Source organism: Pseudorca crassidens, chromosome X, assembly GCF_039906515.1.
Source record: "Pseudorca crassidens isolate mPseCra1 chromosome X, mPseCra1.hap1, whole genome shotgun sequence".
In the NCBI taxonomy this organism is placed as follows: Eukaryota; Metazoa; Chordata; class Mammalia; order Artiodactyla; family Delphinidae; genus Pseudorca; species Pseudorca crassidens.
Window position 1 is genome coordinate 15,599,397 of NC_090317.1, and position 15,618 is coordinate 15,615,014.

The 15,618-nt window shown below is 41.5% G+C and overlaps 1 pseudogene; it reads right to left on the reverse strand.

Moving 5' to 3' along the window:
* Positions 1-15,054, reverse strand: part of LOC137217195 (transmembrane 9 superfamily member 2-like) — a 102,393-nt pseudogene extending 87,339 nt beyond the window's left edge.
* Between the last annotated feature and the right edge of the window lie 564 nt (positions 15,055-15,618).

Below are 15,618 nucleotides of genomic sequence, written 5' to 3' on the forward strand. Positions count from 1 at the left end.
TAAATGAAGCCACATTCTTATATTTCTGTAGTAAGTTCTCAATACTTACATGGATAATGCAAGCATCTTTCGATATGCCATGTTGGGCAATAAAACATCCTATTGGAAATCCTGGTGTGCAGTACTTCTTTCCATCTTCCATATCATGACACCATATCACTGGCATATTATCAATAATCCTAAATATAAATATTTTTTAAGGAAAAGATTTAAAAAGCATTTCAAATCAAGCAATACTAACATCATCTTACATACATTTAAGTTCAGATTTTTAATCAAACTCAAGTCACAAAAAATAGTATACAATTTCAGTAGATATTAAATAGTTATTAAAACTACTTCTGAAAGGAAGTGAAAAATTAAGTCATGTGATTTCAGATGCCAAACACAACACTGATGTTGATAATTCAGTTATATTCCTCTCTTCAAGAAATCGAGTTTTTGGGCTTCCCTGGCGGTGCAGTGGTTAACAACCCACCTGCCAATGCAGGGGACACAGGTTCAAGCCCTGGTCTGGGAAGATCCCACATGCTGCGGAGCAACTAAGCCCTTGAGCCACACCTACTAAGCCTGCGCTCTACAGCCCTTGAGCCACAACTACTTTAGCCCGCATGCCTAGAGGCTATGCTCCACAACAAGAGAAGCCACAGCAATGAAAACCCTGCACACTGCAACGAACAGTAGCCCCTCGTCGCAACTAGAGAAAGCCCGCGCACAGCAACAAAGACCCAACGCAGTCAAAAATAAATAAATAATTTTTTAAAAAAGAAATCCACCTTTTTCTTTTGTTTTTTTTTAAACACGTTTATTGGAGTATAATTGCTTTAAAATGGTGAGTTAGTTTCTGCTTTATAACAAAGTGAATCAGCTATACATATACATATATCCCCGTATCTCTTCCCTCTTGCGTCTCCCTCCCTCCCACCCTCCCTATCCCACCCCTCTTGGTGGTCACTAAGCACCGGCCTTATCTCCCTGTGCTATGCGGCTGCTTCCCACTAGCTATCGGTTATACATTTGGTAAGGTATATATGTCCATGCCACTCTCTCTTTGTCAAGCTTACCCTTCCCCCTCCCCATGACCTCAAGTCCATTCTCTAGTAGGTCTGCATCTTTATTCCCGTCCTGCCACTAGGTTTCTCATGATCATTTTTTTTTTTAGATTTCATATATACGTGTTAACATATGGTATTTGTTTTTCTCTTTCTAACTTACTTCACTCTGTATGACAGACTCTGGGTCCATCCACCTCACTATAAATGACTCAGTTTCATTTCTTTTTATGGCTAAGTAATATTCCAATATATATATGGGCCACATCTTCTTTATCCATTCATCTGTCAATGGATACTTAGGTTACTTCCATGTCCTGGCTATTGTAAATAGAGCTGCAATGAACATTGTGGTCCCTGACTCTTTTCTTTTTTCTTTTTCTTTTTTTTTTTTTTTGTGGTATGCGGACCTCTCACTGTTGTGGCCTCTCCCGTTGCAGGGCACAGGCTCCGGACGCACAGGTTCAGCAGCCATGGCTCACGGGCTCAGCCACTCCACGGCATGTGGGATCTTCCCGGGGCACGAACCCACGCCCCCTGCATCAGCAGGCGGACTCTCAACCACTGCACCACCAGGGAAGCCCCATGACTCTTTTTGAATTATGGTTTTCTCAGGGTATATGTGCAGGAGTGAGACTGCTGGGTCGTATGGTAGTTCTATTTTTAGTTTTTTAAGGAACCTCCATACTGTTCTCCATAGTGGCTGTATAAATTTACATTCCCACCAACAGTGCAGGAGGGTTCCCTTTTCTCCACACCCTCTCCAGCATTTATTGTTTATAGATTTTTAGATGATGGACATTCTGACTGGTGTGAGGTGATACCTCATTGTACTTTTGATTTGCATTTCTCTAATGATTAGTGATGTTGAGCATTCTTTCATGTATTTGTTGGCTATCTGTATATCTTCTTTGGAGAAATGTCTGTTTAGGTCTTCTGCCCATTTTTGGATTGGGTTGTTTGGTTTTTTGATATTGAGCTGCATGAGCTGCTTGTAAATTTTGGAGATTAATCCTTTGTCAGTTGCTTCATTTGCAAATATTTTCTCCCATTTCAAGAGTTGTGTTTTCATCTTCTTTATGGTTTCCTTTGCTGTGCAAAAGCTTTTAAGTGTCATTAGGTCTCATTTGTTTATTTTTGTTTTTATTTCCGTTTCTCTAAGAAGTGGGTAAAAAAGGATCTTGCTGTGATTTATGTCATAGAGTGTTCTGCCTATGTTTTCCTCTAAGAGTTTGATAGTGTCTGGACTTACATTTAGGTCTTTAATCCATTTGGAGTTTATTTTTGTGCATGGTGTTAGGGAGTGTTCTAATTTCATTCTTTTACATGTAGCTGTCCAATTTTCCCAGCACCACTTATTGAAGAGGCTGTCTTTTCTCCATTGTACATTCTTGCCTCCTTTATCAAAGATAAGGTGACCATATGTGCATGTGTTTATCTCTGGGCTTTCTATCCTGTTCCATTGATCTATATTTCTGGTCCTGTGCCAGTACCATACTTCTTGATTACTGTAGCTTTGTAGTATAGTCTGAAGCCAGGGAGCCTGAATCCTCCAGCTCCATTTTTCTTTCTCAAGATTGCTTTGGCTATTCGGGGTCTTTTGTGTTTCCATACAAATTGTGCAATTTTTTGTTCTAGTTCTGTGAAAAATGCCAGTGGTAGTTTGATAAGGATTTCATTGAATCTGTAGACTGCTTTGGGTAATAGAGTCATTTTCACAATGTTGATTCTTCCAATCCAAGAACGGTATATCTCTCCATCTATTTGTATCATCTGTGTCTGTGTGTCAGGCATTCACTTTTCGATGATTAAAGTGAATCATCCTCCCAGCTCCACTCAAAAACCAGCTACAGTGCTGGACACCCTATGCCAAACAGCTAGCAAGACAGGAACACAACCCCACCCATTAGCAGAGAGGCTGCCTAAAATCATAATTAGGTCACAGACACCCCAAAACACACCACCGGACACGGTCCTGCCCACCAGAAAGACAATATCCAGCCTCATTCTCCAGAACACAGGCACTAGTCCCCTCCACCAGGAAGCCTACACTACCCACCTAACCAACCTTAGCCACTGGGGACAGACACCAAAAACAACAGGAACTACGAATCTGCAGCCTGCGAAAAGGAGACCCCAAACACAGTAAGTTAAGAAAAATGAGAAGACAGAGAAACACACAGCAGATGAACAAGTAAGGTAAAAACCCACGAGACCAAACAAATGAAGAGGAAATAGGCAGACGACCTGAAAAAGAATTCAGAGTAATGATAGTAAAGATGATCCAAAATCTTGGAAATAGAATGGAGAAAATGCAGGAAACGTTTAACAAGGACCTAGAAGAACTAAAAAGCAAACAAACAATGATGAACAACACAATAAATGAAATTAAAAATTCTCTAGAAGGAATCAATAGCAGAAGAACTGAGGCAGAAGAATGGATAAGTGACCTGGAAGATAAAATAGTGGAAATAACTACTGCAGAGCAGAATAAAGAAAAAAGAATGAAAAAATTGAGGACAGTCTCAGAGACCTCTGGGACAACATTAAATGTACCAACATTCGAATTATAAGGGTTCCAGAAGAAGAAGAGAAAAAGAAAGGCACTGAGAAGATATTTGAAGAGATTGTAGTTGAAAACTTCCCTAATATGGCAAAGGAAATAGTTAATCAAGTCCAGGAAGCACAGAGAGTCCCATACAGGATAAATCCAAGGAGAAACATGCCAAGACACATATTAATGAAACTGTCAAAAATTAAATACAAAGAAAAAATATTAAAAGCAGCAAGGGAAAAACAACAAATAATATACGAGGGAATCCCCATAAGGTTAACAGCTGATATTTCAGCAGAAACTCTGTAAGCCAGAAGGGAGTGGCAGGACATATTTAAAGTGATGAAGGGGAAGAACCTACAACCAAGATTACTCTACCTAGCAAAGATCTCATTCAGATTCGACAGAGAAATTAAAACCTTTATAGACAAGCAAAAGCTAAGAGAATTCAGCACCACCAAACCAGCTTTACAACAAATGCTAAAGGAACTTCTCTAGGCAGGAAACACAAGAGAAGGAAAAGACTTACAATAACAAACCCAAAACAATTAAGAAGATGGTAATAGGAACATACACATCGATAATTACCTTAAATGTAAATGGATTAAATGCTCCAACCAAAAGACACAGATTGGCTGAATGGATACAAAAACAAGACCCATATATATGCTGTCTACAAGAGACCCACTTCAGACCTAGGAACACATACAGACTGAAAGTGAGGGGATGGAAAAAGTCATTCCATGCAAATGGAAATCAAAAGAAAGCTGGAGTAGCGATTCTCATATCAGACAAAATAGACTTTAGGGCTTCCCTGGTGGCACAATTGTTGAGAGTCCGCCTGCCGATGCAGGGGACACGGGTTCGTGCCCCGGTCCAGGAAGATCCCACATGCCGCGGAGTGGCTAGGCCCATGAGCCATGGCCACTGAGCCTGTGCGTCCGGAGCCTGTGCTCCACAACGGGAGAGGCCATGACAGTGAGAGGCCCACGTACCGCAGAAAAAAAGAGAAAGAAAGACTTTAAAATAAAGACTAGTACAAGAGACAAAGATGGACAGCTTTTTCTTTTGATTTTCATTTGCTGTATCATAAGATTTTACACAAACTTTTACACGTTTCTGTCTTGTTAAAACTATTAAGAAAGAAAATTAAAAATATTAAGAGATTTGACTAAATTGTATAAATCAACTGTCACAAAACAAGCACTTTATCTTACAAATAAAACTTCTTCAGAGACTTCAGTATGCCATCATTCTCAGCACTATCTCCTCTACATTTCAGTTCATACCTAAAATGATTACAGTAGACACACACACACACACACAGACACACACACACACACTGCTTTCACCACTAAACAGAAGAATTTGCCTTCTTCAGTGTTATAAAAGGTGGGGTATAAAGTCCATTGTAGCAGGAATTCCCTGGCAGTCCAGTGGTTAGTACTTCATGCTTCCACTGCAGGGGGTGCAGGTTCCATCCCTGGTTGGGGAACTAAGATCCTGCAAGCCTCACAGTGCAGCCAATAAATAAATAAATAAAATCCACTGTAGCTTTCTAAAAACTACCCTGATCTACAACCCTTCACTTAAAACTGATAATAAAATTGGTTATAGTGCTGGTTACACAACTCCATGAGTATACTAAAAAGCATTGAATGGACACTTATGAGTGGGTGAATTATTTGGTATGTGAATGATCTCCAATAAAGCTGTTACCAAAAAAAGTGATAATAAAATATCTGATACTTTTAATATGAAACCTCTTGTTTACAAAGTCTAGCTACAGGAGATTATCAAGATGAAGTGCCAATGTGGTTCATCAGAAAACAATAAGCAAGAATAAACAATGAAAATTTAACAGTTCATATCCTGAAATCATACAAATATTAACCCTAAAATTCCTTATTGGCAACTGAACTAAACTGTCATGTTTCTTCCGTCCAAAGGATAGCATTTCTTGGAAAGGCGCACTTTTCTCTTAGGATAATGGTACTCCACAGGAGAATTGTGTGCAACTTTAATCATCGAAAAGCGAATGCCTAGCACACAGACCAATGGAACACATCAATAGAGAACCCAGAAACAGACCTACACAACTAGGCCCAAGTGATTTTTTCACAAAGATTTAAAAGCAAGTAAGTGGAGGAAGAACTGAAATTGCTGAAAAGGTCTTTCCAGCAAATGGTACTGAAGCAATTGCACATCTACAGGCAAAAAAAAAGAGAATTTCAACCCAGACCTCACACCTTATACAAAAAATAACTCGAAATGGATCAGACTTAAATATATAAAGTCAAATTATAAAACTTTTAGAAGAAAGTCTTCAGGACCTAAGGCTATGCAAAGTCTTCTCAGACTTGACACCAGAAGCATGATGCATAAAAGGAAAACTTGATTACTGGACCGCATAAAATTTAAAACATTTGCTTTGTGAAAGACCCTATAGAGAACACGAAAACACAAGCCACAGACTGGGAGAAACTATTTGCAAACTACTGTTGCAATAAAGGAATCATAACTATTGATAGAATATACAAAGAATTTTGAAAACTAAATAGAAAAAGAACAGAAAATGGGCAGCATGAGGGAGCCTTGTGCTGATGGAACTATGCTGTGTATTGACTGTGCTGGTGTGTACATAAATCTGCATATCACACACACACACACACACACACACACACACACACAAGAGTGCATGTAAAACTAGTGAAATCTGAGAAAGGTCTATGCATTGTCCAACGTCAATTCCCTGGTTTTGCTATTGTACTATAGTCATGCAAGATGTTACCATTGGGCAAACCTGGGTAAAGGGTACACAAGACCTACCTGTTCATTTTTTTGTAGCTTCCTGTGAATCTGTAATCATTTCAAAATAAAAAGTTGTAAAACAAGCTAACGTCTGATGGTTTCACATATATTAAAATTGATCAAATTATACACTTTCAATACGTGTAGTTTATTGTACTTCAGTTATACTTCAATGAAGTTGAGAAAAAAGAAGAAAAAAGTTAGTGCCTTCATAACCATGACTGCTCTTGAAAACATCCTTACTCTATCCCCATATCTATTAAGATATCAAGGTCAATATCAATAGACACTGAGAGTCCAATTACATCTACTCATATCACCCTACCCAAAATATGCAAGAACAAAAAATTAAACTTTTTTTATGAAGCAAAAATAAAACTTGAAAGGTAAAACCTTTGTGTGAAACCACCAACTACTGCAGATAGCTTAAAGAGCATATAGTGTCATCCCTCAGTATCAGTGGAGGATTGGTTCTAGAACTCCCAAGGATATCAAAATCCACAGATACCAAAATCCACCATTGCTCAAGTCCCTCATATAAAATGGTGGAGTATATTATGCATATAACCTACACACATCCTCCCCTATACAGTTGACCCTTGAACAATGCAGAGGTTAGGGGGCCAACCCTCCCTGATGTTGAAAATCTACCTGTAACTTATAGTTGGCCCTCTACATAGATGGTTCCTCTGAATCAGGTTCCACATGCAGGGATTCAGCCAACCACAGGTCATATACTGAAAAAAATCGGGGTATAAGTAGACCCACGCAGTTCAAACCTGTGTTGTTCAAGGGCCAGCTGTACTTCATACCATCTCTACATTACTTATAATACTTAATACACAATGTAAGTGCTATGTAAATTCTAGTTTTGCTTTTGGGAACTTTCTGGAATTTATTTCCCCGAATATTTTCGATTCCAGGTTGGTTGAATCTTCAGATGCGGAACCCTTGGATTTGGAGGGCCAACTGTATTAATATATTCTTCTGGCAACGCCGGATTCTACCTCCTTTCCTCTTTCTTTACCTCCTTTTAAAGCAAAGACTCTGGTGCAATTATGGTTGACCCTTGGACAACACAAGTTTGAACTACCCGGGTTCAGATACATGCACATTTTTTCAATAAATATACAGTGGGCACTCTGATTCCATGGGTTCCACACCCGCAGATTCAACCAACCGTGGATGGCAAATGTAAACTTTAATACACGATCCGTGGTTGGTTGAATCTGCAGATGTGGAACCTGCCTATGTGGAGGGCTGACTATGGGCTTGAGCACATGTGGATTTTGGTATCTGCAGTGAGTCCTGGAACCAATCCCCCATGGATACCGAGGGATGGCTGTATATGTAGTCGGTTTTGAGAAGATTCATTTTAAAATAAGATTTAAAATAAGATCAACTGAATAACCTCATAAGGAGATGATGTTATTCGTTCTCCAAATAGTACTTGTCCAGGATTTTCAGAAGGGCTTTTCTTTCCGGAGTCTTGACAGAAGTCAAAAAAAAAAAAAAAGAGGTTCAAGTAAGGTAAAAAAAAAATCAGCAAAGAAATCAGTCCTTATAATTTATCTAGCCTCTCCACTTTTTTTTTTTTTTTTTTTTTGCGGTACGCAAGCATGTGGGATCTTCCTGGACCGGGGCACGAACCCGTGTCCCTGCATCGGCAGGCGGACTCTCAATCACTGCGCCACCAGAGAAGCCCTAGCCTCTCCACTTTTAATGGTAGATTCTTCTAAAAATATGACCCAGAATCTTTCTATTTATGATTTATAGACCTCATTATATGTTCCTCTTTAAACTGTTTAACCTCTGATAATTATGAATTCATTATTTTAAATGCTCATGGTACTGCTCTTGACTTTCGTAATGCAGGTAATCACAATCAAAAAGAAAACAACACTTTTTAGGATTAAACTTCAAATTACATATAAGCACAAATAAGGAAACAATGGCTTAAAGTCTGTACTGATTCTAACCTGGGACATTTAGAAACTGTAATTATCAATTCTGATCAAAGGGGAATTAAAAAACAAACACCCCCAAACACATTCCCACATACTCACAAATCAAATAGTTACTAGGTGAAAAGAACTACAATTACCTTTAAGTAAATTTGAATGTAAAATGGCTTAGGTCAAAGATAAAATAAATGGTAGGCCTCTGTAATGTTTTAAATTCTCATACTAACACCCTACATTTACACCTGGTATTTTAATAAAAATCAGACCTGATTTTATTTCTGCTTAATTAGTAGAAATAAAGTAATACCAAAGGGAACTACAATCATTTTTTCTAAGAAGTACATCATTTGTTGTTATTCTCAAATGAATGATCATACTGAACCTTATAATAACTACTCACTACTAAACTAAGCACCTTCATCCATTAAAAACCTTAGTATAAACCTACCTTAGTATTTGATATTTTAGAAATAAGATACAACTCTGCAAAGATATTTTTTCAAGTTCAAAGTGTAGTAAATTTATAATTTTCCTTTCTTAGAAAGAAAAATCAAGTATGGCAACTTCCTAGTTTTTTAAGCACTTGTCTCACCTTGAAAGCTCTCTATTCTAATCATTTTTTCTGTTACGTTTATTATAAAATTACCACTACATTTCTTAATATATTCAGGTTTTTCGTTCACTAACTTTAAAAACTTAAGGCGGGCTTCCCTGGTGGCGCAGTGGTTGAGAGTCCGCCTGCCGATGCAGGGGACACGGGTTCGTGCCCCGGTCCGGGAAGATCCCACATGCCGCAGAGCGGCTGCACCCGTGAGCCATGGCCGCTGAGCCTGCGCGTCCAGAACCTGTGCTCCGCAACGGGAGAGGCCACAACAGTGAGAGGCCCACGTACCACAGAAAAAACAAAAAAACTTAAGGCACATTTTAACACAATTATATCATAATTATGATATAAATTAATCACAATTATATCAATTATATTGGATATAATTATAATACTTACAACTTACGTATTATACTCATAAGGTAGCACAGATTCCACTGAGTCCAATCTATTTACAAATAGTGCTACTGATGACTACAAGAAGGGAAAAAAAAAATCATTACTAATACAAAGTAATATAAGGTAGCACTTGCAAAATACATAATGAAGTAAGTGAAAGGTAATTGGGTCTATTGCTCCCATCAATTTATAACTGTATAGTTGTAAATTTATAACTTAGCACAATGTTATAAATTTATAACACAGTACAGTTATAAATTTTTAAAACAGTATAGCTATAAATTCATAACATTTCATTTATCTGGCATCATCGGGGTCTTTGAATACATAAATTTTTCAGATACCTCAGCCAGGTTAAGGTTACCTCTTAACCTTTTCTAATTATAGAATCCTTTGAGAATAGGATGAAAGCTATGGCTCCTCACCCCAGAAAAGCACACATATTCACCAAATTCCCTGTTCAGCTTTAAGAGGCTTCATAGGGCCCCTAGAGTCCATGGAACTCAAGTTAAGAACTTGAAATAATTAAAGCTACCTGCATAAGTGCTTTTTTTTGCATTATTGTAACCATTTTTATAAGATTATTCTAAAATACACTTCACTCTTTCCTATCTTAAACAAAACATTACGATCACAATTTAACCTTCCTTGATGATTCAGGGTCATTTTGAGCATCAATCATTGCACCTGCTTTGACTCTGTGACATCTCCAGTATCAAATGAGATGAGAACAGCTATTTGCCCCAAAACTGAATGGCAAGAGATAACTATTTACACCCCTGCTACCCACACCCCTCCACCCCTACCAAAGAACATAAACTTGTTTGTAAAGAGTTTCCTTTCTTTTTGTAAAGAGTTTCTCTTTCATCTTGGCTGTCAGCTGTCATTATGCCTTTTCTCCCTTCTTTTTTTCCCCCTAATCTGCTATAGGGTAAGCCCTCAATGTGTGCAATAAATGATCAGATTTGTTAAAACTATGTGAAAAAGGACATTAAAAAGAATGAAATTTTGCCATTTGCAACACCATGGATGGACCTGAAGGGTATTACGCTTCGTAAAATAAGTTAGACAGAAAAAGACAAATACTGTATGATATCACTTATATGTAGAATCTAAAAAATAAGATGGTGCTTCCCTGGTGGCGCAGTGGTTGAGAGTCTGCCTGCCGATACAGGGGACACGGGTTCGTGCCCCGTGCTGGGAAGATCCCACATGCCGCGGAGCGGCTGCACCCGTGAGCCATGGCCGCTGAGCCTGCGCGTCCGGAGCCTGTGCTCTGCAACGGGAGAGGCCACAACAGTGAAAGGCCCGCGTACCACTAAGAAAAAAAATAAATTAATTAAAAAATAAAAAATAAGATGAATGAATATAACAAAACAGAAACAGACTCACAGATATAGAGAACAAACTAGTGGTTACCACTGGGGAGAGGAATGTGGGGAAGGGCAAGATAGGGGTAGGGAATTAACAGATACAAACTACTGTGTATAATAGAAATAAGCTGCAAGGATATATCATACAGCACAGGGAATATAACCAATATTTTATAACTTTAAAAAATTTATTTATTTATTTATGTTTTATTTTTGGCTGCGTTGGGTCTTCGTTGCTGCGCGTGGGCTTTCTCTAGTTGCAGCGAGCGGGGGCTGCTCTTCATTGCGGTGCGCAGGCTTCTCATTGCAGTGACTTCTCTTGCTGCAAAGCACGGGCTCTAGGCGTGCGGGCTTCAGTAGTTGTGGCACGTTGGCTCAGAAGTTGTGGCTCGTGGGCTCTAGAGCACAGGCTCAGTAGGTGTGGCGCACGGGCTTAGTTGCTCCACGGCCTGTGGGATCTTCCCGGACCAGGGGTCGAACCCATATCCCCTGCATTGGCAGGAGGATTCTTAACCACTGCGACACCAGGGAAGTCCTATAATAACTTTAAATGGAGGGAATTCCCTGGCGGTCCAGTGGTTAGGACTCAGTGCTCTCACTGCTGGAGCCCTCGGTTTCATCCCTGGTCAGAGAACTAAGGTCCCATATGCCGCACAGCAAGGCCAAAAAAAAAAGCCTATGTCAAAAAGACTGTCTGAGAGCATGAAGTTAGTTCGTGAACATTATAACATCTCTTCTGGCTCTTCACAGGACGCTTTTGCTTACTTCCCTGGATCTCAGCTGTGCTCTTGATAATTTACCAGACAGGAATTTTTAAATCACTAAAACAGCAGAACTTGGGTAATTCTTTTTCAAAATTTCATATGCTGCTTTTTAAAAGATTGAACATCTGCTATCATCTATACCATGTGGTTAGATTTTTCTTTTTTAAAGACAAGGACATGGAAAGTTATCACACTTGGGAACACATGTAAATAACCTTACTATAACTCTGTAAACAAGAGAATTGTATCTACACTTAGCGAAATCTAATCAGAAATTTAGCAATAGCAACATATATGAGTTATAGTTTTATAAAGGTGAATAGGCAAAGGTTTCTAAAGGACAGCAGATAATTAAAGATAATAGTTCTCATCTAGAGTCCCCAAACTGACAAAGTACATAAGATTTCAATTATATTTTAAAATGCAGGACTTCCCTGGTGGCACAGTGGTTAAGAATCTGCCTGCCACTGCAGGAGACATGGGTTCAAGCCCTGGTCCGGGAAGATCCCACGTGCCACGGAGCAACTAAGCCCGTGCGCCACAACTACTGAAGCCCGCGTGCCTAGAGCCCATGCTCTGCAACAAGAGAAGCCACTGCAATGAGAAGTCCGTGCACCACAACAAAGAGTAGCCCCTGCTCGCCACAACTAGAGAAAGCCCACGCACAGCAACAAAGACCCAATGCAGCCAAAAATAAATATAAATAAATAAATAAAAATTTAAAAATAAATAAATAAAATACATATTTGGAGCTTACTATATTTATAAGAACCTTCATAGTTTCTCAACTCAAGTGGAAAAAAGATAGATTAATCAATAAATGGTGTTAAGACAACTGGTCACCAATCTGAAAAAAAAATTAAGAGGGCTCCTCTCATATATTACAGCAGAAAATGTTAATCTTATTTAAATGTTAAAACTAAAACCATAGAAGTAATATAAGAAACCATAGGAGGGCTTCCCTGGTGCTGCAGTGGTTGAGAGTCCGCCTGCCGATGCAGGGGACATGGGTTCGTGCCCCGGGCTGGGAAGATCCCACATGCTGCGGAGCGGCTGGGCCCGTGAGCCATGGCCGCTGAGCCTGCGCGTCTGGAGCCTGTGCTCCGCAACCGGAGAGGCCGCAACAGTGAGAGGCCCACGTACAGCAAAAAAAAAAAAAAAAAAAAAACCATAGGAGAATTATTTTATAACCTTGGCTGGTATGGTAAAGATCTCTCAAATAGGGCACAAAACTCAGAAGTCATAAAAATTTGACAAATAGAATAAAAGCCAATTTTTCTAAACGACAAAAGAAAAAAAAAAACAATAAGCAAAACCAAAGACAACTGACAAACTTGGAAAAGGATGCCACAAACAAGGAACTAGTTTCCTTATTTAAGAGTTTCCACAAATCAATTTTTTAAATGTTCAACTTGGGACTTCCCTGGTGGCACAGTGGTTAAGAATCCGCCTGCCAATGCAGGGGACACAGGTTCGAGCCCTGGCCGGGGAAGATCCCACATGCTGTGGAGGAACTAAGCCCGTGTGCCACAACTACTGAGCCTGTGCTCTAGAGCCCACGAGCCACAACTACTGAGCCCATGTGCCACAACTACTGAGCCCACGCACCTAGAGCCCATGCTCCGCAACAAAGAGAAGCCACCACAATGAGAAGCTCGCACACTGCAAGGAAGAGTAGACCCCGCTCACTGCAACTAGAGAAAGTTAGCGTGCAGCAACAAAGACCCAACGAAGGAAGGAAGAAAGAAAGAAAAGAAAGAAATTCGTTAAAGATTATATTTCTTTGCTAGGAAGCCTGCTGAAATAAAGAGCCAGCACTAGGTATTACCAGTCAGAGAAAAGGCAGGTGTAAAGTAATTTTTAAATGCTATTTCTTAGTTACACGTGTTTCACAAGATCATGGCTCAAAACACCACCATCAATACTTCTCACAGGAAAAGGCAAGCTCCAGGATTAAGAGCAAGTTTGCTGCACCTAGAACTGGCCTCTAAAAACCCCAACTTTCAACTTGGCTAAGTCTACAGTCAAACCACACCTCGCACTGTTCTCAACTCTGTAATGCCTGTGTGGTTCCTTCTAAGAGAACATTACCCCACACACTCGACTGGGCAAACTGAGGTCAGAAAATAAGTCTTACTATTCATTAATACTTTTTGAATTGATTACTTGCCAAAAAAAATTTTTAAAGTGAGTTTACAGTTACAAAAACAAGACTGCCAAGGAAGGGAGTCAAAAAATTATTGGGGTTTGGTGGACACGCAGAAGAGGAATTGTGCCAGAAATCTCTGGCTAGAGAAAACTCATAATGATAATGGTTACCATTTATTTAAGGCTTACCAGGTGCCAGGTGTTTTTGTCAGTGCTTTTCATACGTTGTCTCATTTTATTCTCACAAGTCTGAGAGGTAAACAATATTATCTTGCTGTTTGCGGAGAGGGCCCAGGAGAAACCAACGTGAATTAACAAGAATTAAGGAGGTAAAAGTGTGTGACCACAGGAGTGAGGGGTGACAGAAACATGGTGGGACTATATCTAAGGAAGACCTAGTGAGTGTGTGAATCTTGAAAGGCAGATTATATTCAGTATAAGGGGGACAGTAGGGAGAGGAAGTGGGAGAGAGGGAGAAGACACAGAGTAGGAGAGGAAAGAACCTTCGAGCGGGAGGGGGAGGGGAGGAGTTATGATGGAGGAGGAGTTGAGAGGTGGAGGAGCAGCCAATTGGAAGGGGTAGAGGTAGGAACCAAGGGGAGGGGGAGTGGCTGAGAGGGAGTAGGCGGGACAGAGCAGGAGCAGGAACTAACTAAAGGAACCAAGATAAGGGAAGAGGCCGGGGCCGAGAGGGAGGGCGGAGCCTAGAGGGAAGAGGGGAAGGGAGGGGGTGGAGTCGAGAGGGAGTGGAAAGGAAGAAGCCCGAGACCACGGACTAGGAGCGGAGAGAACAGCGTAAAAGGAGGAGCTGTGAGGTGGGCGGAGGAGAAGCTGAGAGGGAGTTAGAGGAAAAGAGACGAAGGGGGAGGAGCCAAGAGGGAGGGAAAGAGGATCAGGGAAAAAGAGAGGTCCGGATCCGCCAAGTGCGAGGCTCAGCGATTAAGACCCTGAAACACACCCACAGAGGGGGCTTTGGCATTCTGGGTCAGAGTCTGAGAGCTCCCAGCACTGGTCGACCCCGGTGTGCCCCATACTGCAACCCGAAGCCTCCCCTCACATCTCACTTCCCCCCTCTAGTCCTCACCTTGCAGGCAGCAGTCTCTCAGTCTGCCTCGAAGAAGTTGACCTGAGCCAACGCGGGAAGATAAAAAGCCGCGCAGCGGGCGGCCTTAAGCCCCGGGAGCAGCCCCAGCCCCAGCAGCCACCTGAGCCCGGGGAGGGTGGGCCACAGGCGACAGAGGTTGGTTCCCAGGCAGAAACCACGAGTACACATTCTAGGAGCCGGTTCAGCGCTTGAGGACACACACCATGCACGAGATCGGAACCAGTGGAGGGGAGAAGCGGGAATGATAAGGAAGAACCGTGGACGGACAGGGAGGAGCCGAGACCGGCTGGTGGGACTAGAACTCCAGGGAAGGCCACTTGTTCGGGCGAGACATTGGCTCGGAGCCCGGTTGCTAGACGGCCTGGCTGGCTTTGTGAGCGCGCGGAGCACGCATGCGTGCGGGTCCCCGCCGCGCCTTCCACCGCCCCTCACCCCTCCTCCCTTCCCCCCACCTCCCTCTCCGTCCTCCCAGCATCCCCAGCCCAGCACTTTCCCGCGGTTCTGGCGGTTCCGCGCGCGCGCAGCCTTCAGAGCTGCCTCGCGGTGTCCGGGGGGCGGGGGAGGAGGGAAGCAGCCTGAGAGGTTTCAACTTCCCAGCATCAGAGTCTCGCGTCCTCCTGATTTTGCCTCTCTTAGTACCAATAGCAGGGTTACCGCCTCGCCATCTTCAGTTCTTGCTGCCAGGGTGGGCGGAGGGGAATTCCTGGGCCTTGCTGCCCAGTGTGGTGGTTATTCGGCGCTTGAAATGCAGCAAGTACGAAACTGATGTCTGTAAGTGTACATTGTACACTAGGTTTCAAAGAATTTGCACGGTAAAAAGAATGCAAAACCTCTCCAACTTCAT